We start from the raw sequence: 22,064 nt of genomic DNA, 5'->3' as shown, positions 1-22,064 counted from the left end.
ACGTCTCATTTAGGTAAAAATTATTTGCCAATACATAGTCTCTCTCCCCACTTGTTTATGGCCATACCTTTAATCACAGCCAGATAAAGCATCTTCATACATGTACTTTTTAAATTAAAAAAAAAATACTCATACTTCCAGAATTTGCATTAACTATTTCCTACCACCTATTTCCTAAATGATGATTGCCAGCAGGAGACATCAATTGAGCAGTGACTGCATATGAAGTACAGATTCAGGCAAGGGCTAAAAATGAAGAGAAAAACTGCTCTTTCACCACTTACTCTAATGCATACATAATACACACACGTGCACACAAATGCACACTTTAACCTTATGATACTAGGTTCAGTATCTTCCAAAGAAGGCTACTGGCCCTGAGATAGTTCAGCTTTAACAGATATTGAGCTTTATTTATAACAAGAGGAGAGATTTTATCAATAGAATTTTCTGGCTCGTTGTCAATAGTGTTGTAAATGTTTTAGCACTAGAGAAACAGATCTATATCCATATGGTCACATTTATTCACTTCACATTTTCTCAAAGTGACTAAAATACATGACTCCCTTAAATATGGAACTTGTTATTTTATAAATCATTTGGACGAGGATTTGTGAGAAGGTCTAACTGGGGCATTAGAATGGGGAAACAGATATGAAAATTACATTATCACAGGGATGGCATTGTGGATGCCATCTTACACATATACTAATTGCTTGTTGAAAAAGGAAAGATGTTTCACTGACCTGCATATCAGGGAAACTGTGTTTATCCTGGATTCCTAAATGTTTATATTTGATGTGTTTTCATTTTTATTTGACTGCCAGAACACTTAATTTTTTTTCAGCAATTTTAAAGAACTATTAATATGTTTTTCACTGTGCGGAACTTTGTTTTCCTCTCTTCATTTCTAAATGCTTATTTTATACTTTATATTTGTTTATATGTATATATAATATTTGTGTGTGTGTGTGTGTGTGTGTGTACGTGCACATGTATGTGTGTGTCTTAGCTACAAGTTCCTTGTAGAATGACTACAATAAGACAGGACATTAACACTGTCTTATTGTAGTGTTAAGATAAAATCAACCAGCATTCTGATACAATGTCGACCATAATATATTTATTGTATTATATTATATATATTATTATAGCACTTTGTTCTACTGTTGTCCATACAGAGAGATGTGTACCCAGTTTTTTCCCTCTAAATAATAAAATGAAATTAGAGATAATGTGAGCAATAAGACATCCTTATATCCTCTATTATTAGGATCTTACAGCGAGACCATGGACCATCAAGCCAAAAATCTGTGGAACCCAATTTCATATTAGCCTCTGGATTCCCAGTGCCAACTTGTACAAAATGCCCAGCCTGCAAGAGCTTTCTCATCCAAAGTGGAGATAATAATTTTTATTTGCCAGGTGTTTGTAAAGATTAAATGAGATTAAATATATTTGACAAATAGTATAGGCTCAATAAATGTTTGTGTTTGTCTTAGTCTTCCTCATGGAAATCTCCATTCACAAGATTTTCACTAAACACACACTAGACATTCTGAAAATGATTAATAAATTTTGATGAATAATTTACACAAGACTGTTTTCCTTTATCGAAATAGATTGCATGGGGAAAAATTATTTATAACTTTACATCTGAAAATGTTAAATGCTTAATGAACTCTTTAAATGATGGTGCCCAATGCTTGTAAAGATGAACGTGTATTTCTGTATGTTGAGGAGTGACCATTCTCACACAATGCTAACATAAATATACATGAATTTGGCACAGATTATCTGAAGTATTATTTAGACCTCTGTATTGTTACTTTTGTTTCAGAAATTCGATTTCTAAGAATTCTGACGAAAAATAATTAAGGATAGGTATTAAAAAATTCATTTACAAAAATGCTCATTGCAATACCATTTTTAAGTTTATACTAGTCTGCTTTCATTTTGCTGATAAAGACATACCTGACACTGGACAAATTACAAAAGAAAGAGAGGTTTGGTGGACTTACAGTTTTAGGTGGCTGGGGAGGTCTCAAAATCATGGTGGAAGGCAAGGAGGGGCAAATCACGTATTACATGGATGGCAGCAGGCAAAGAGAGAACGCTTGTGGAGGGAAACTCCCCCTTAAAAAACCGTCTAGTCTCATGAGACTTAGTCACTATCATAGGAACTGCATGGGAAAGCCCTGCCCCCATGATTAAATTACCTCCCACTGGGGCCGGGCGAGGTGGCTCAAGCCTGTAATCCCAGCACTTTGGGAGGCCGAGGCGGGTGGATCACGAGGTCAAGATATCGAGACCCTCTTGGTCAACATGGTGAAACCCTGTCTCTACTAAAAATACAAAAAATTAGCTGGGCATGGTGGTGCGAGCCTATAATCCCAGCTACTCAGGAGGCTAAGGCAGGAGAATTGCCTGAACCCAGGAGGCAGAGGTTGCGGTGAGCCGAGATCGTGCCATTGCACTCTAGCCTGGGTAACAAGAGCGAAACTCCGTCTCAAAAAAAAAAAAAAAAAAAATTACCTCCCGCTGACTCCCACCATATCTGGGAATTCAAGATGAGATTTGGGTGGGGATACAGCCAAACCATAACAAAGTTTTATTTTATTTTTAATTTACAAATAATAATTATGTATAAATACAGGGGAAATGTGATGTTTGGCTATTTGTCATAAAATACTGGGTTAGAAATCTAGATGCTCAACAGCAGATAATTGGGTAAGGTGGATTTAAATGACTCTCAAATGAGGTGGTGAAGTACATTTCTTGACATGAACAGATGCACATAGTATACGCTGAGATAAAAAAAAATCTTGAAACACCATTTATAGAATGACCATAGTTTTAAAAAATAAATTCACACATCTGTGAAGAAAAATACCTGGAAGAGTTTATTTAAAAGATGTTAAGGATGGATATGGTTGTCTCTGTAAGATGTGGTGATTTGTACTTCCTTTAACACATCAAGATTTTCTAATTTTTCAATGATGAACAGATGCTACTTATACAATATGAGTGAAAAGACAGCTGTCTAAAGTCCAACCTATTCCCATGTTCCTTCTGATTTTTGCTCCATGGGTGGTGCAACCCCAGGCAAATGGTTTAGAAAAGAACTGAGCATAGTGCACAGTGTGTTACACAATCCCAGCTTTGTTTTTTAATAGATGAACTTGAGTGACCTTAAAAGCCTAAACATGCAATAGTTACGAAGGAGTTTTGTAGGACTTGTGATGTTATCGGCAGCATTTAGATTCTCTCTCTTTTCAATTACTCAAGACATGCTGCTATTGGACAAGACCGTCTATTCTGTTTATGTGTCACAAGAGAAATCAGTTCTCAAAGAAGCCATTTGGAACAAGTTTTGAACCAGTTTGCCTTCACTTTTGATTACCTGGTAGTGCTTTGACGCAAATCTGCAACTTTATTTTTTAGTCATTAGATTATTGTTATCTGTACATGTCTTCCTGCATGTCTAGAAGGATGTAGCAAGCAGTACGGTTCCTACTTGTAAGTGGTATCATATATTTTGTTCAGCAACCTAAACAACCTGCTAATGCACTGAGATGTAATGCAAACCCCAAGTATTCATAAATGCCAACTTGAAATTGGGATGGGAATGTCAGGTTTCTCTGACAAATTTCACCTGTCTGTTTCTGGCTATTCAGCTCAACGTAGTATTTATTTCCCTGTTTTTTAATATACATACAAATATACATATACCTACTCCAGTGTTAAAGTGGTCTGTAAAATACATTAGTATGCTCTTATTTAGAAGGCAAAAAACAAACAACGGGAGAACTGTCTAAGAGGTGTAAATGTCTAGAGTGTACTTACCTAAAACATTGCCTGGGCTTGTAAAATGAAGTGGTTTGGAAATGGTTTCCACCCTCTTCTACTGACCTTTGGCTCCTATAAGTCTTCCTCTCTGGCCACTTTCTCAAAATACTCGTTCAGAAGCCTTTCACTCGACCTAAAAATAGCTCCCAGATGCTACCTTACTTTGTAGCCTCTTTCCCCCCTACTGAGATTGTATAATTAGGAGAGACAGCAGGAAGAGTATAAGGACGATATCTTTTTGGTTCAAAACAAGTTCACTCCTTAGCAGATCCTTTCCTGGTATCCATGTGAATAGTTCAAAATATAGACAACTGTTTTCTGTAAGTTTACTTATAAATAATGTTTGAAAATGGTAGCGACTTCTTTGGTTTAAAATCTAAAGTTAGATGTTAGTATTTGCCTAATTTTAGATGGAGTTGTCTTACATAATAAACTTTTAAATGACTTAAACTCCATGCATCATTTAGTAAATTTTAAACTGAATTTTCTGCTTATATTTCCAGCAAATGTGTCCTGCTTTTATATGTTTAATAACTATCACTGAATTCACTGGCAATGTGGTAAGTAAGTGGTTTAACCCTGGCCTTCCACTCTAGGAATGAAGTCAAGTAAATACAAGAGACTTTGAATCCTGTACCTTGTTGAATCAACTTGTTTTGAATTGGGCACAGTGTTTCAAAGGGAGACTTTATTAATAAAAAAATAAATATTTATGGTAATTCCTGTCCTCTACTCATGAGTCATGTTCATGTGGGTAATGCTTTTGATTTCATTTTTGTTGTTAAATATTCCTTACCTGTGGTAAATCTCATGATAAAAATATTTCCAATAGAAGAGGCAGTGAGGCTGGATTAAATCACAATCGAGGCTTTTATCTTCAAGAAAGAATCTGGTAGAAGAACCTCCCTCCTCATTAGTCTCTTTTGTCAGTATTTTCTAGCATGGCAACAGCCTTAGAAAGACCCAAAATACATGACTTGGGGATTGGAATGAAACCACAAAAGCATGTTTTTATAAGGACAAGAAGTCAGAAAGTTGATCTTCATTGGTTTCCTGCCTACCACATGAAATGCAACTTGGAGACCTGGTATATGCCTCAGCATATCAGCTGATGAGAGAGCAACATCATTGTATTAATAACAAGGTTTACTGTGTCTTTCTTTCAAATGAACAAACATTTTCAAAATCTTATTATAGGCTCAAAAATGTCCTTTGTATTGTTATGATTAAGTCAACCAAACATGATTTGGTCAACATTAAAACAGAAAGCTGGGTAGCTGTTGAAGTCACAAATAGTTTTCTGTGAACTTGGATATCTTGAGCAAAGCTGAGATGTTTGCATAATCTTTTCTGTAGCAACAACATTCCACATGCATTCTTTAAAAAGAAACTCCAAGCTCAGTGGTATTCTGGGTTCAAGGCCTGAATAAAAAGCATCTCAAGTCAAAAGTCCTGTTCTAAAAATTGAGATGTAAAGAAGGTCATAAGCTTTTTGACTTCTCTTTTAAATCATTCATGAATGATTAAAAGTCACTCGACTCAAAATACAAATTTATTTAAATCTCTGAACTCAAACTAGACCAATTTCTTCTTCAAAATCCTCCAAAATGTTTTAAATTTCTACAAACAAGATAAATCCTTATACACAATACTGAGCAAAGGAGAAGGTGAAATGTACAACAAAACCTGTTTGCATAAATTTTTCCTAAGATCTGGAAATAAAAATGTTAGATGTGGCCTTTTACTTCAGTGGCATTTTTCTGAAATACATGTCTCAAAGTGTATATGACATAAATGTATTATTTTAAAATAGAAATATAAAACCTAGAGAACCAAACGTAAAAAATAAAATGTAAATCTCTGAATTATACCTATCTTGAACATCTTAATTTCCTAGGTGCCTGATCATGCTAAGGAACGAACTCGGACCTCCTAAGGAATGAACTTATTTTGAAACAAGAAGGTCCTGTCCTTACACTCTTCCTGCTATCTTTCCTAATACTGCATTGAATAAAGCAGAATTTTTGTGATAAAATGACTTTTCTTTCTGCTTTGAGCCAATAGAAAATGTGCCAAAAATTGTAACATTTCTCAACACAGTAGAATTGTATTATTTCTCTTAATTTTATGAATTTATGTGGCTAATATCATAACTCTACTAGTGTGAGGAATAATAAAATTTCTACACAATAATATTTATGACGTTTTTCTTTATAATAGACTGTATATTCATTAGATGATTACACATTAATACGTATCACTACATAGAGGTATATACACAAATCTAAAACTCCTGTATAAGCTGCTCCCAGTAATCTAATGGAGAGATGGCAGAGCAAAATAATTAGCACATATTGAGTGTCCTCCCATTATTTGGGAATAATAATAATCAGTTTAATAATGAATATAATAGTAATAGCTATTACTATAAATTATGCTAAGGAATGAGATAGTCAACCAACTAACCAAGTGGCTGTATTTAATGAAAATTGAACATCAGTGGAATAAATTATAATAAAGATTACCAGTTAACTCAGCTTTCCACATGAGACTTTTTTGTGATCGCTGAGGTGAAAACTGAACCTAATTATTCCAAATTAGTGCCATTAGCAGAAATGTACAATAAGAGATAAAGCTTTGCCAATCCCATGAGGGGCAAGTTATAAGCACACGTCAGCTCTACCACTAACCTGAAACCAGGCAGCTGAATTGTTTATATCTCATAGTTTTTGTCAACTCAAATTATTAATAGTTGGATATTTATAAGAAACAAGGCTCTTTATCAGAAATGAGTAATTAATTTCACCGTTTGAAGTTTAAGTCACTATGCCTCCCAAGAAGTTTCCGATTTGGGAAATCATACACACTCACGCCACACATACCACCCCCACCACACACACAAACACAGCAAGAGGGAAAGAAAAAACCTATAAAAGCATTTTCTCTGGACACTGACACTGCAGATAGAAGTGTTAGTAAGCAAACAGTTCCAGTTCTTCCTTTATAAAAGCTATTTTTATAAAAAATTATGATCATACTGAGTTTGAAACTGAAAATAAAATAAAAGGCCATCTGATTTCTGTTCAGCCAAATAATTACTTTTGAGTTTCTGAAACTGAAGGCCAAGTTGGGATTACAACAATTCTTGTCCATGTGTAGCTGAAATTCTAGTATGTACTGATAGACAAGATTGGACTGATGTTGCAGACATTATTTACAGTGATCTGCTAACTGGCCTTCTGGACATAACTGGGCATTCTTATGATCACATTCTAACATACAAGACCTATACAAGAGTAAGCTTTGAGTTTATTTATCTTTCAGATTCCAATATTGCTATTTCTCTATTGCAAGGTGTTAGAAAACTTGCAAATAGAAAATGTGTTTTATAAATTCAGCTTGTGACATTAAGAAATTTGTTTGTCAAAAGTTCTTAGGATTGTCCATGTCAAAAGATAGTCTGAATTCTTTGACATAATTATTGGTTAGAAATGCTTCTAATCAAAAAAGTAGAAGTATCCTAAAGTATAAAATATTTTCTAAACTAAAACAAAAAAATTTTTTTAATATTCTCAACAAGATTTAGTAACTATGTGTAGCAGATAATCATTATATTAGTGAGTATGAATGACTTATTACCTCTAAGGAATGTGAACACATGTATTTTTAGATTCCAAATGGATCAGATTGTTATACTGTGTTTGATGCAAAAATATAACATTCTGTTACAAATATAAAGAAAGGTGAACTCTGTAAATACCAGCCTCTTGTTCTCCACCAAATAAATATTAAACACAGTGAACATAAGCCCAGGATGTCAAATAGCAATTGAGCTATTCGTTTGTGTTAAGAATCCTGTCAATCACATGCATGTATTATCTCATTTAATCATTTCAATAACCCTATCAAATAAATTATATTATCCTTCCTTTACATATGACATATGACAAAACTAGGGCCCCAAAACTTAAGTAACTGACAGAAAATCACACAGCAAGTGTCACAACCCAAATTCAAACCTAGAAGAGTCAAACTTCAAAGTCAATGCTTGTGACACCATCTTAAGACAACTTGAGCTCTGTTCGGCAAGTTTCTACATTTTATGATGCTCAGTGCATTTGAAGGGCTGACAGGTGCAACTCTGTATCCTGTTGTCCTCTCTCTCAACTCCTACTCTCTCACTCAATATCCCATTAAGCAAAGTTTGGCTTAATTTTATATTTAAGAAGTAAACTTGTCCAAGTGCTCAGCAACTCCATGAAGCTTTTAAAACACTTTAGGTAAAAATTTAATCAGTCAATAAAACAAATGAAAAGTAGATTATGGCCAGGCGTGGTGGCTCATGCCTGTAATCCTAGTACTTTGGAAGACTGGGTAGGGGGGACAGATCACTTGAGGTCAGGAGTTCAAGATCAGCCTAGCTAACATGGTAAAACCCTATCTCTACTAAAAATACAAAAATTAGCTGAAAATCCCTTGAACCCAGGAGTCAGAGGTTGCAGTGAGCCAAGATTGTGCCACTGCACTCCAGCCTGGGCAACAGAGTGAGATTTTGTCCAAAAGAAAAACAAAACAAAGTAATGGATTAGAATTCAACCCACATGATGTGGGAACCAGCCATGTGTAAGAAGACCCTATATGCCCCACTAGCATTGTGTACAATAGTTTGTGTGATCAGACCTCAAAGATGACCCCTTTCACTTTACAGTAGCCAATATAAGTTTTAGACTTCTTGGGTATACGGTCCAACATAAAATAAGTTATTTTTTGTATATAGTCTTAGACTTTTAAAAATATGCTTCTTTGCCTTTCTAGAATGTCACGGTAGAAGGGAAAGTGGTAGGATCCAAAGACATGTCAAATGAACAGTACAGAGAATTGAATGAAAATTTAAATTGACTCAAAAGCTCATTTTCAATGTTCTGCCCTTTTCTTAAGAAATAAATGAAAAGAGAACAAAGGGCTGTTTGTTGACTAAGTGCTAAAAACTTCTGTCACAAATTTCATGGACTCCAAATGATTTTCAGCAGACTTGACTTGCCTATGAAAACATGCTGAAAGCATCATCACCATTTCACTACTTGTTTTTAGACACTCATGTCTCCATGTTATGCCTCCATTCCAGGGACAAGGACACGTCTGAGCCTTTCACAGTATGAATCTAGTGAAATACTCCAGGGATCCTCAAAGTAGAATTGTTAAACATTTCCCAGATGAGGGGATGTATAAAGTATCTACTTCTAATTCTGCATTTATAAGCATATTCTGTTTTGTAGCATGTATATATTCCCAATCCTTTTGGAGGAGAGGGAACTGCTAAGGAGTAGGGATCAGTTCAGGTGGGATCAGAGGTGAAAGGTTTGAGCAGAAGTTGTGTGTATAGACCACGTCTTTGGAAGAATTTTTCTAAAAAAGGCTACTGGCTGCCTATTTTGATGTAGTAAATAAAACTAATAATGAAATGAGATTAATCTTTCATAAAATAGATTGCACCTGTGAATTTATACCTCAAACGTGTGCATGTATAGAGTACTGCTCTGCTATTGCACGAATAAACAACTCCAGATCTTGGTGTAACTCGGCCACTCTGGTCTGTTTAAATTCCTGCTGCAAAATGAAAAGCTTTCTAAAGAAATATTTCTGCAACAAACACATACAAATATGCAGAGAACACGATGTGCTAGTCAAATTGCTGCCTGATTAATGCACATGGGGGTAAGAAGGAAAAACAGCATTCAATTCAACTACAGGCAATTTTTATGATCAAACAAGCCAATTCCAGTTATCTCTCATTTAGATATGATTTTCAGTTAAATCCTAACAGACATAACTCTTCATAAGAAGATATTGTCTTGATAGAGTCCAAGGCAGAAAATTTGCGTTAATGCTCTTTAATTAAACTAAGCAATTTATTTTTGACCTTTTGTCAGATTTGGGGAGTAATCAAAAACTACAAAGTTCCTTTGCTAACTCCATTTATTGCCTCTGGTTGCCTGAGTCTCCAAGAACACTTGAACCTCATAACCACATTGCAGCGTGACATACACAAAGCCAAACGAAAAATATGAAACACCTTTATGGAAAATTAAATTTATTTAAATATGTATATATGTATGATTTTCTATTTGAAAACATATTTGTCACTATCTTATTTATATTTATAAATTTTGAGCTGGGCTAGACCATTTCAGGCTTTACCTACAGACCCGTGGAATTTCATGCTCTCTCTCTCTCTACTTAGGAGCATTTCAATTTCAAAATTTGGGAAACTCTGGTAATTAATTACACTAGGAACAACATAAGTTAAATTTTAGTAAAAGGTACTTATGCTATTAAAAACCTGAAGCTGCAGGCCATTTATCTGTATTCACAATAGATACCTAAAGCAACTCAGTATTTCTTTACCTCTGAATTCTTACTATTGATCAACTTAAGACTCAGTCCTATCATATTTTAACTTGTCCAAGTCAGGATACATTTTACAACCAAAGTGATAAGAAGTGATAGCCTCACAGTTTAATTAGCAGTATTTTCATTTTTTCACCTAAAATAATAACACTACTTACAATCACTGGTGTCTTAGAGTCAATAAATACATTAAAAATCATTTAGGCCGGGCGGGGTGGCTCACGTCTGTAATCCCAGCACTTTGGGAGGCCGAGGCGGGTAGATCACAAGGTCAAGAGATCAAGACCATCCTGGTCAACATGGTGAAACCCCGTCTCTACTAAAGATACAAAAAATTAGCTAGGCATAGTGGCACGTGCCTGTAATCCCAGCTACTCAGGAAGCTGAGGCAGGAGAATTGCCTGAACCCAGGAGACAGAGGTTGCGGTGAGCCAAGATCATGCCATTGCAGTCCAGCCTGGGTAACAAGAGCGAAACTCCATCTCAAAACAAAACAAAAAAATTATTTAACAACTTTGCTGTTTTTTGAATTTAATATTTCCAAGCCTGTCATTTAAAACCCATCACTTTTAACCTATATACAAATGGGATACACGCTGTGGCCAAAATTCTGGATGCCCATTACATTTTGCCTGGATAGTTACATTTTAATAAATGAATGAATGAATGAATATGTAAATAAATGTATATTGATGGTAGAATCTCTCTACACACTTGAATATATACAATGTGTTAGCATTGTTTTTAAAACAGGCCAAAAAATGTATTATCATCATTATTTCTTATTGAAGAATATAGCAAAGAAGTCCAAGAAGTGTCACTTTAGTAAATAAACCACTAGTTAAGAACACTTATGTGGTCAAAGCTTTCTTCATTAATATGATAATGAGCACATGAGTGCTTTCCCTTGGACTGTATAAACCTTCTGAAGGACAGAAGGTTCAGGCTATGTCTAGTTTAATTTTCTTGGAAATTAGAAACAGTAAAGTTCATTTCCTTGAAAGTTAGAATAATAAAGTTTAATTAAACTTTATTGTTTAATTGAAAAATAAGTACATGCTTTATAAGGTAATGATGAAAATGACATTGGCAATGAAGATGTGAAGATGGAGAGAAAGAAAGGACCAAAGCTGAAGGCCATAGCTGAAACTGGTTCCGGGAGGACTTCTCACTGCCATCTCTTAAGCAGCAGAGATTGGCTCCAGGTAGCAGGAACGTAATTTAAGCCTCTTGTGAAAGAGTCGATATGAACTAGATAATTTGGCTCAGCCATGAAAAAAGAAATGGGATCACAATGTAAAAAACCACAGATTCAAAGAGGGAGTTCTTAGAGCAAACAAGCAGAGAGGGCATTTGAAATCTAGGGGTTGAATGCACCTGGTGATCACCTATGACAGGAGCCATGTGTGCCAGCATACAACTTATGTTGTTCCCAGTGTAATTAATTAAGACCTTTACAAGTGAGGTTGCTGGCACACATGGCTCCTGTCACAGGTGATCACCAGGATTCCATTGCTGGGACTCCAAGGATAAAGGAATAAAATGTGACTCAGGTTTGGAGGGTTTTTTGGTAGTAAAGTGCTCATCAATCATGAACAAGGACCCATAAAAACAATTTCTTGTGGCTATTCAATTGTACATGTATGCAAATGTATTCAATACGAAGTAAAAACTTTTAAAAGAAATTTTATTTTTTACAATCTGTGAACTAACAGTACAACCAACTAACCAAACAATCAACCCTTCCCCACCCCAGAAACAAATGAAACTGTTATAAAGAGGGAGGAAAGCATAAAAATTGAGTGCTAAAGTTAACCTGTTTCCCCCTCATTCGCTTACAGTTATAAAAGAAAGTTGCCATTTCTGTCCCTAAAGTGAGGCAGGCTTCTAAGAAAGCCCCCATTGTCTGGGATCCTAAAATTCACATACTGTGCAATCTCCTTGCCCTGGTGCATGGACTAGATTCAGTGACTTACTCTAATCAACAAACTGTTAAAAGTGATGGAATGTCATTTATGCGACATAGTTGCAAAAGGTATGTCTTTCATCTTTCTGGTAGACTCTTTAGTGCCTTTTCAGCATGCATGCTTTGATGAAGTAAGCTCAATGTTGGTAAGGTCAACTAGCAATGAACTGTGGTCCTCAGCTCAACTGTCCACAAGAAGCTAAATCCAAGTGAGCTTGGAAGCAATCTTTTCTCAGTCAAACATTCAGAGAAGGCCTCAGTTCCTAGCCAACACCTTGATTATAGCCTCTGAGAGACTCTGAAGCAAAGGTCCATGTAATTTGTGCCGAAATTCCTGAACCACAGTAACTGTCAGACAGTAAATGTGTGTTGTTATAAGCTACTACATTCTGGACAATTCATCATGTAGTGTAGAAAACTAGTGCAGACCCCCAAAAATGTCCTCCTGAGAGTTAGAATATATTCCAATTCATCTAGGATCAATAAAAATTCTATTAACAACATCTTTCCAACAGTAACACAGCTACCTGTGGGTAAATGGAAAGTAGTGACTTCGTCACTGTGCCATTACCTTTTAGTTTTAATAGAAATCTATGGCTGCAGAGTAAATTCCCTTAATCTTTTTGGAATAAGCCAATATTTAAAGATAATATGATTATATATAATCAGTTCCTATGTACAGCTGGTGACAATTTTAGGATACTCATATATAACCTTTTTAAAAGTAAAAGTTCTCTAGAATAAATTAAATAATTGCCTTAAAAGCTACATCAGAATTTCTCTCAGTAACTTTTGTAGACATGTAGAATATATTACAAAGATCAAGACTCTCAAAATCTCAAATTAAACAAAACATATATTGAATGCATTATAAAATCCAGACTGTTTAAAGATGAAAATAAAGTTAGAATAATTATAATTCTTTTAAATATAGGGAGACATTCTGGAAAGATTCTGACACTCAGTATTCAGCTAGGTTCAGATCTGGCAATCATTAGATATGTGAGAGCCAATTTAGTGTGGTGAGTGGGAACATACATTTTGAAACCAGCCAACCTCAGTTATTCTTCTTGCTCTGCCACCTACAGCTTTGAGACATTGGACAATCTCTTCATGCTTGTTTCCTCACCTCCAAAATGAAGAAAATAAGAGCATCTACTTCAGATGAGGATTAGGGGAGACAAGATACATGTAGCATTTGAAATAGTTTCTGGCAGATGGTAGAGGGTTAAAAATGCAAAAATGCTAGCTAAACAAAATGATCCTATGAATATGATGTACCGCTATGCATCATGGGTTTTCAACTTACAAAATAAGAGCTTGAATAAGACAAATTTTCAATGTAATTTTCAGTCTGAAAATCTTGACTATTTTTGTTTACATTCACTGAAAATAGTTGAAAACAGTAGAAAAAGTGAATTTGTTCTTTTATTCAATCAATATATGATTATCATGTTCCTATTATATTCTACGTGGTATACTAGATGCTGATAATACTGTGATAAAAACCTATCCCTGACTTCTAGGAGTAGATCTAGAGAACTAGCATAAGGTAATTGTCAAGAGCCCCACCTCTGGAATCAGACTCTCTGAATTTTAGGGTTTTAAGATGTTGGGCAATTTTCTTAATTCTCAATGTCCCAACTTCCTCTCCTTTGAAATGGGAATAATAGTTACAATCTCATAAATGTATTGTGAGGATCAACTGAGTGAATACATGTGAAGCTCATACATGGAACTTGGAGTACCGTAAGTATTCAATAAATACCACTATTGTCAGGAGAAAAGAAGTTGAGCACAGTGTGGTAAGTGTGCTGATGTTGGGGTGGTGGGAGAGGACTGTGCAGTGCGCAAGAAGCTAGAGCAGTAAAAAAAAGAGGATTCCAAACAGCATGGGACACTCAAGAAGGTTTTCCAGAGGAGCCAATATTTGATCTCATATAAAATAATTAAGAGAAGTGGCTGAAAAAGGTAGTTATAGTATAGTATAGTAAAATATTTCATTGTGTCAGAGTAACAGCAATAGCTCTTAGTCATTCCTCTCAATGGGAGAAGTGGGATTTGAATTGGAATGAAAAAGATTCAGACAGGCTCAATGGAGTAAACTATGTATAATATGTAGAAGTAAGAATTCAAAATGCCCTAGGAAGCATCAAATATATTCAGAATTAATATCAGAACTTTATGGTCTAAGTTGCTGATTAAAAAAAAATTCTCCATTAAAAAAAACAAATGCTTTGTTCAAGAAAAGCCCACAAAATTTGTCAAACTGTTGCATATATTAGTAAGAAATGTTAGGGATGCTTTTTGGCTCTTCTGGGTCTGGAAATGTTGTTACCTGGTCATGTGAAGAACTAATCACAGTGAATTTTTCACTATCCAGCAGGGGCATTATAATGTGGATTGTGAGAACTATCCAGCAGGGGCATTATAATGTGGACTGTGAAAGGTTGGACTAAGAAGCTTTTGTATGGAGAGAGAAGGTGAACTAAAAGATTTACAACTTTCTACTTAAAGTTAGGATACAATTCAATTACTTAAATATCCATTTACTGAGTATGAAATGTAAATTAGGAATATAAGGTTTTCCTTGGAAGTACTGTTTATCTTATGGTCTTAGTGAAATTACTAACAGAGCTCCCTTTCTATCTTAAAAAGGCCCACTAAAGAATATAATTCTTTTTATAAAGGCATGCCTCAAGGGGTCTGTGATCCAGCTCCACAGAGATGGACAGCCTGGATTCTATGGCTGACAAGAAGAGTTTCTGGTTTTCCAACTAAGGTGGCATTTTACCCTACTAAAAGCTAGTGTTATCTATTGCTCCTCAAATTCCAACCCTGAACTTGCCAGGCCTGGTCTACTTCATTCACTTTATGTAGGTTATAGTGAGAACATAATTAAGGAAAGGGAATCATTCATAAAGCCAAGGAAAATCCAAGGAGTTCAGCATCTGCCTGAACACTGTTGTTAAAAATTATAATCTACGCAGGGTGCGGTGGCTCATGCCTATAATCCCAGCACTTTGGGAGACCAAGGAGGGTAGATCACTTGAGATCAGGAGTTCGAAACCAGCCTGGGCAACATGGTGAAACCCAGTCTCTACTAAAAAATACAAAAATTAGCTGGGCATGGTGGCCGGTGCCTGCAATCCTAGTTACTTGGGAGGCTGAGATAGGAGAATTGCTTGAAACCAGGAGTCAGAGGTTGCAGTGAGCAGAGACCACAACATTGCACTCCAGCCTGGGCAACAAGAGTGAAGCTCCATCTCAAAAACAAACAAAGAAACAAAATTATAATTGAGAAATATTCAGATTTAATCTCTTACTCTTCAGCCCCACCACTACTACCTTAAGTCAGGAATTAATTCCCTCTTGCTTGGGCTATAAGTACAATGATGAAATGCTAATTCTCATTCATGTCATATTCAACATCATGGCTTGGTTGAAGATTTGGAACACAGACTTGTCAAGTGTGCAGATAACCAAAGTTGTGATTACAATTTTAAAATAACTAAAAGAGTGGTTTGGAATGCTCTGAACATAAGGAAATGATGAAGGCCTAAGGTGACAGATGCAATTACACTGATTTGCTCATTACACATTATATGCCTCTATCAAAAGATCACATGACCCCATTAGGAATAAAAATGTTTATATATAAAATCTGTTGTACAAGAGGCTCAAGATTCTTACAGTTCTCAATGGGCTTCAACACTGACCCCACTGATAAAGTACAATTTAATATAGATAACCTGAAAGATCTACCTTTAGCTTAAAATAAAACAAAAAAAAAGTATGGATAAGAAAGAACAGGTATAAAAGTTGTTCACATAAAGAAACCTGGGGGCTTAATTGGGATTGTATGACCCAGGGGTGTGGTAAAACTAGTAAGAATAAAGTGGAGGCTGAGGCGGGTGGATCACGAGGTCAAGAGATGGAGACCATCCTGGTCAACATGGTGAAACCCCGTCTTTACTAAAAACACAAAAAATTAGCTGGGCACGGTGATGCATGCCTGCAATCCCAGCTACTCAGGAGGCTGAGGCAGGAGAATTGCCTGAACCCAGGAGGCGGAGGTTGCAGTGAGCCGAGATCGCGCCGTTGCACTCCAGCCTGGGTAACAAGCGTGAAACTCCCTCAAAAAAAAGAAGAAAGAAGAAAGAAAAGAAAGAAAGAAAGAAAAGAAAGAAAGAAGGAAGGAAGGAAGGAAGGAAGGAAGGAAGGAAGGAAGGAAGGAAGGAAAGAAAGAAAGAATAGTTAAAGTCTAGGTTGAAATAAAAGAAGTAGAATGTCCTTGGGACAAAATAGACCCCTGGTTTTCTGCACTGTTAGAAAAATGGGATCCTGTGTGCAGTCCTGAAAATATTGTGCTTAGCTCTATAGTTTAAGGTAAAATTGACCAGACAATGGCAATTAAAACAGATAAAGAAGGAATGAATGCATAGAGCTGAGTTCATAAGAAAATTGGTATATTTGGGCTAGGTGTACACAGCCAGTTTTCCTCACCTGTCCTTGCTAAATTGTTTGACAGTCAAATCCAGTGGTGAAAAAGAAAATAGTGACTATAGTTGTATGCATGAAGCAAAAGGAAATGTGAGGGAGTTAAAATAGCCTTCCTAAATTACTACAACAACAGTAATGATGTAATAGCAGACCACTGATAAATTAGTGTTTTCTATGTCCTCAAGTGTTTTAGCACTTTAAACAGGTGTGCTTTGACTCTTGCATAAATCCTAGATGACAGACAGTATTAAATCCCTTTTATCAGCTGAGAAATCTGATGCTCAGAAAGAGCAAATTGCATAAAGTTACTTTTATCCCACATGTTTGAAAGTATTTGTGTAGAAGAAAGACTTATTCTTTCCAGAGGGAAATGAATGGGATCTACAACTTGATACAGAATATAATTTCCTAGAATTATAACTGCAGTAGAGTGGAGTTGTCTGCCTCACCTAATAATCAGTTCTCCTTTGCTGCACATGATCAAGCCAAGGTGAACTGTCAGGGACAGAATCTACAGAAATAAAGTATTCCTGTGCTTGCTGGGAGGTGAGGTTAAGTAACCTTCAGGTTTCCTTCCAATATATGGGTTTATGATTCTGATACTGAGAAATGGGGTACTTTGATTGCCTTGGCATTATATACTATTTAGTTCAAGTCAAAATGAATCAAATAATAAATACGTTACATTAAATTAAAAAGTCATTCAAACCAGTTTTAGGCTGAACTGACAGCCTTCTTCAATCAAAATAGTCATTCATATTGTCCTGTGTAATCATATCCTTTAATCTACTTCTGTGATTGGTTACAATTCATTTGGATTTCTTATTTTTAAGGTAATTTTATATCATCTACATATAATATTAATAGCAAGATTAATAACGAGGGTTTTAACCACAGGTTACAGAGTATAATTACTTCAAAATCTGAATATGGTAAGCCTCTATTACTTCTGAAAGTACATTCATAACACAACAAATAAATTTTATACAAAGTATGGCAATACAAAATAAGAAGCCTCTTGAACATGCCTTCTCTCTGGAATATAAATGCCTCAAATATTACAGGAGGCTTGCTGTAAGTGGAGGGAATCCTCCTGATTGAGATCAAATCACATTGAGTTCATAAGAGAAAGTTACCTGTACAACTGGTAAATTTGGGCTATGGGTACAAAACCAGTTTTATCCCCCGTTCTTGCTAATTGTCTGAGAGTCAAATCCAAGTGATAAAAAAGAGAATAGTAACTACAGTTGCATACATGAAGCAAGAATAGTGAAATTGGGAAAACCTAGAGCACGTACTTATTAGTTGGTGAGGAAGAACCATAAAACTACAGGGTTTTCTTCATATAGACACAAAGACAGATATAGGCTATAGCAGTACAAATTTAACTCATTCATTTAGTACCTTTCCTTTCTTTTTTTGAAAATATTTCTAGTGTCTACAGTGTGTCGTAGGTGCTAGTGGCAGGCATGAATAACTTCTAAGAGCCAGTCTCTAGTATGTAGGGTTCACATTTGAAAGAATGCAAAGTGAATTTTCAGTAGCTGAAGAGTTTATATCTTGACCAAATCCCATCTTTTATTATGTATTCTTATCGTCCTATGTATCTATTCCTTGTTGTGTTAACTTAAAATTATTTGTATGACCCCTTGATTGATACTCAGTTCCTCACTGGCGTTTACATCCATGAGGGGAAGAGATGATGTTTGCACTGACCTTTGTCTCCAGAGCTTTAACACAATGCTTGGGGGTATACATGATACCACCCAATAAATATTCAGTGAATAAATAAATTAATAAATGCAACCTTGGAGAACCAATTTTTATTAACTGCAGGCTTTATAAGCCATATGCACTAGCTCTGGGACAGGCTGTAATATATATGAAGAAAGCATTTGTAGAAAAGTCCAAGGCAAAACCATTCTCACACTGTTGGAGAAAAACTACCATTAACTATATCCTCTTTGAAAACTAAGAAGAGCGATAAACCCTACACATCCATCTTAAATTGGCCAAAAATCTCGAACATTTTTCCATCCCTACTTTATGCAATTTTATCACTGCAATGCACTTTTTTTCTGTACAGCTGAGCTAGATTTCTGGCTTTTCAAATTGTTCTTCATAAGCTCCTAACACACAACAGGTTTGTCATGATTTACCAAGCAATAAGAATTGGCATCAGGCAATATGGATACCACCGAACCACATCTTAAAAATACCTTTTCACTAGGCATACAAAAAGATAACGTGATACAGATTTTGCAGGCTTGCTTGAATGTTGCCTTTAACCACTCTCTCTCTAGGCTAAAATGAGCAGAGAATCTAAAATGAGCAGTTGATCTGTGTACAATCTGTAAAATGTTCATTACAACTGTTACAGAATAGAGGCATTGAGACCATATCCATATTCACACACACAAAAAAATACTTTACAAATCTGATGTAATATTTTTAAAGTTTGAGAATATTTTGTTTTATAATAAATATTCAAAAAATAATATAGTTCTAATTTTTTGTTGTACAATGAGTAGCCCTTTTAATGACAGACAAAGGAAATTAAAGAAAACTTCTATATGTCCATTCAATTTTGAAGCCTGTAGCATCAAGGGCTTGAAACAAAGACATTTGTAGAGGTTGTAATTATGTTAAGTATGTGCTGTTGGCAGATTTACTGATTTTTAATCTGCATTATTGCAGGAGGATAATAGAGTACATCAGATTATAGCTCATGCATCCTCAGTGACCTGGCAAATTCATTTTTATATGCTCACAAAGGTCTGTGTATTTTAGAAACTTAAACTTTCCTACTTATCACTATCCTGTCACCCACACACGTTAGAAAGTGTCACAGGTTTTGATGTCTAGTAGGAAAAGCTTGCTCTCTCTGTATTTCAGTAAGATTTTAATGAATTCCTCAGATTGGAGAAGTTGAATCTATTTTTCTGTAGGCCTTTTCTTTTTCAAATGACTCACTGTTAGGAATAAGTACTGCTTAGCCAAGCTATTGTCAGATTTTTATTGAGAAAATATTTATGTTACAACAGAATTATCTGATTTATCATCTTAAGGTCTGTAGAAATCCGCTGCATACACAACCATGCTTGTCTATCAGATTCAGAGCAGCAAACATGGGAATTGTTTAAGTGTTTGCTTATTTACTTATTTCTTCATTTTATTAACTAAAATCCAACTTTTCAGATTTCCTAATGTTCTTTTATGGTCCACAATCCCATCCAGGATACCCCCTTACATTTCTTTAAGCTCCTCTTGCTTTTTTGATGACCTAAACATTTTAGAGAAATACTTCACAGGTATTTTGTAAAAATAATGTCCCTAAATTGAAAATTTTCTAATGTTTTTGTCACAATTAGATTGAAGTTATGGGTTTTGAAAATGAGACCACAGAAGCAAAGTGCCATTCTGTAGCATTGTCATAACATTGGTAAGCAGACAGACTATCAACATGACTTATCTCTGTTGACACTGACTTTGATTACCTGGCTTGAGGTCGTGTTTCTCAAGTTTCTCTTTTCCCTCTTTCATTACAGTGCTCTTTAGAGGAACCACTATGTGCCATGCACACTCAATGAATGGGGAATTATGCTTACCTCCTTGATGATACAGCAGCTACATAAACTATTTTAAATTCTTCATAGGAAGCTTTTTCACTGGTATTTGAACAAGGGATTCTTAAATCAAATTTCTGATTATCAACAAACCTTATAGGCTAAGAATGGTACTTAAGTTTATTGGGTATGGTTTTAAAAATGTTTTAAAAATAAAAAATGGTTATAATTTGTTAATCATATTCTATATGCCAAGCTTTGTTATTAGGCATTCTGTGATTCCCATCTCATAAAATGACCATAAGAACTTTAGGAGGAAACCATTATTATTCTCATTTCATAGATGCAGAAATTTGAAGTTGTGAAGGTAAAGTAGCCTGCCCAATTAACACCTATAATCCATCACTTGCTGAAAGGAAAACTACTCACACATATACACACGCACACACATACATACATATAAGAACACTATGTCTTATAAAATAACACCTTCCCATACAACAGATGCAGGAAGCATGGCAAAGACTGTGATTTATCATTTTGTTAAAGAAGAGAAGTGTTGGCTAACTGGAGGTTTCTGATTTTGCCCCATTCATTTCCCATCATAAAGAAGGTAAATGATTCCCTCTTCTCCACTACCCCTGGCACTGGCCATCCCTGGTTTGAGCTCTCCAGTTCCAGGGGTTGTGGTCATTTAAGTGAATAAGACTTCATGACATAAAATCATGAGAATGCAAGAGGAGTGTGTGTTTTTAAGAGGGTGTAAATTTTCCAGCGAACATACTTTATTTCTAGGCATAAATATGTGTTTGCTTAAATATCTACATGGTTCATGTAACAAGACCATTATTCTTGCTCAGCAAACATGGAATTTGTTTTCATAGAACCAGATTTATACTCAAACATTTTATCATAAACCGGCAGAACTACCAAGGCATGCATATTCTTAATATTAACCAGGAATTTCTTCTTGCTATACAAAGTCACAAAACAGCTTTATAAGGCATGATCCACTTGGTATGTGATGAAGAGCATTTCACAGTTTGCTGTTACAAAATGCACATGCCTACAAATGTGTAATGACCCAATTGAAAACACAAGGTCAGAGTCAGGTTGTCTAAAAGAAGAAAAAAAAGCTTATATGAGACATCTTGGTCAGCAAATATCACTCAATGTACTTTAAAGCCTCTTAGAACAGACTCTTGGTACTTCAATGATTCTTCACTGAATTTGTTAATGCCTTTATTTTCAAAATGAAATCATAGAGCTTTACTTTTTCAGTAGGATTCACTCAATTCTCAAGGATCACACTGACTTAAAAGAATAAAATCATTCCTTTAGATAAATATGTATGCAACACAAATAGAACAGTGCAGTGTATATTCTGCCTGATAGTACTGTACAAGTGTATCTGTTTAAGTGACAGAAGTCACAATGTAAGGCTCATGACTCTTAGACGTAGTAAGTAATTTAACTTGAGTCCTGAACATTCTGTGCTGTAAAACCTGCAAATGCATAGGGTATACAAAAGAATGGGGGACAAATGGAACTCTTTACCTCTATCTGAGTCAATAAATTCTAAAGCAACTTAGGATCGTCCTTTCCTTCTCTCATTTAGAAAAATGAGAATAGAGTCAATCTCATGTTATATAATATTAAGAATTACTCTTAAAGTCATAGGAAATTAACAGTTCCATATGACACAAATGCAGAAATATTTGCATTTTTTAAATTTAGTGCTTATTCCCCAAGCAACGCACTCTTGTTGTGAC

At 35.4% G+C, this 22,064-nt stretch overlaps 1 protein-coding gene across 4 annotated transcripts in view; it reads right to left on the bottom strand.

The window, feature by feature from the left end:
- The window catches only part of ANGPT1 (angiopoietin 1), a 258,112-nt gene that overhangs the window by 214,798 nt on the left and 21,250 nt on the right, over nucleotides 1-22,064 (bottom strand). The window contains exon 1 of one of the 4 annotated variants that reach the window (XM_035276321.3): nucleotides 3,847-3,960. The exons of the other annotated variants lie outside the window; for them this stretch is intronic. The gene's annotated coding sequence lies outside the window, so the exon portion shown is untranslated. Of the gene's footprint in view, nucleotides 1-3,846; nucleotides 3,961-22,064 lie in introns of those variants that run through there. 4 annotated transcript variants of the gene reach the window in all.

Source organism: Callithrix jacchus, chromosome 16 (genome assembly GCF_049354715.1).
Source record: "Callithrix jacchus isolate 240 chromosome 16, calJac240_pri, whole genome shotgun sequence".
Taxonomy (NCBI): domain Eukaryota; kingdom Metazoa; phylum Chordata; class Mammalia; order Primates; family Cebidae; genus Callithrix; species Callithrix jacchus.
This window is presented reverse-complemented; position numbering and strand designations above follow the sequence as displayed.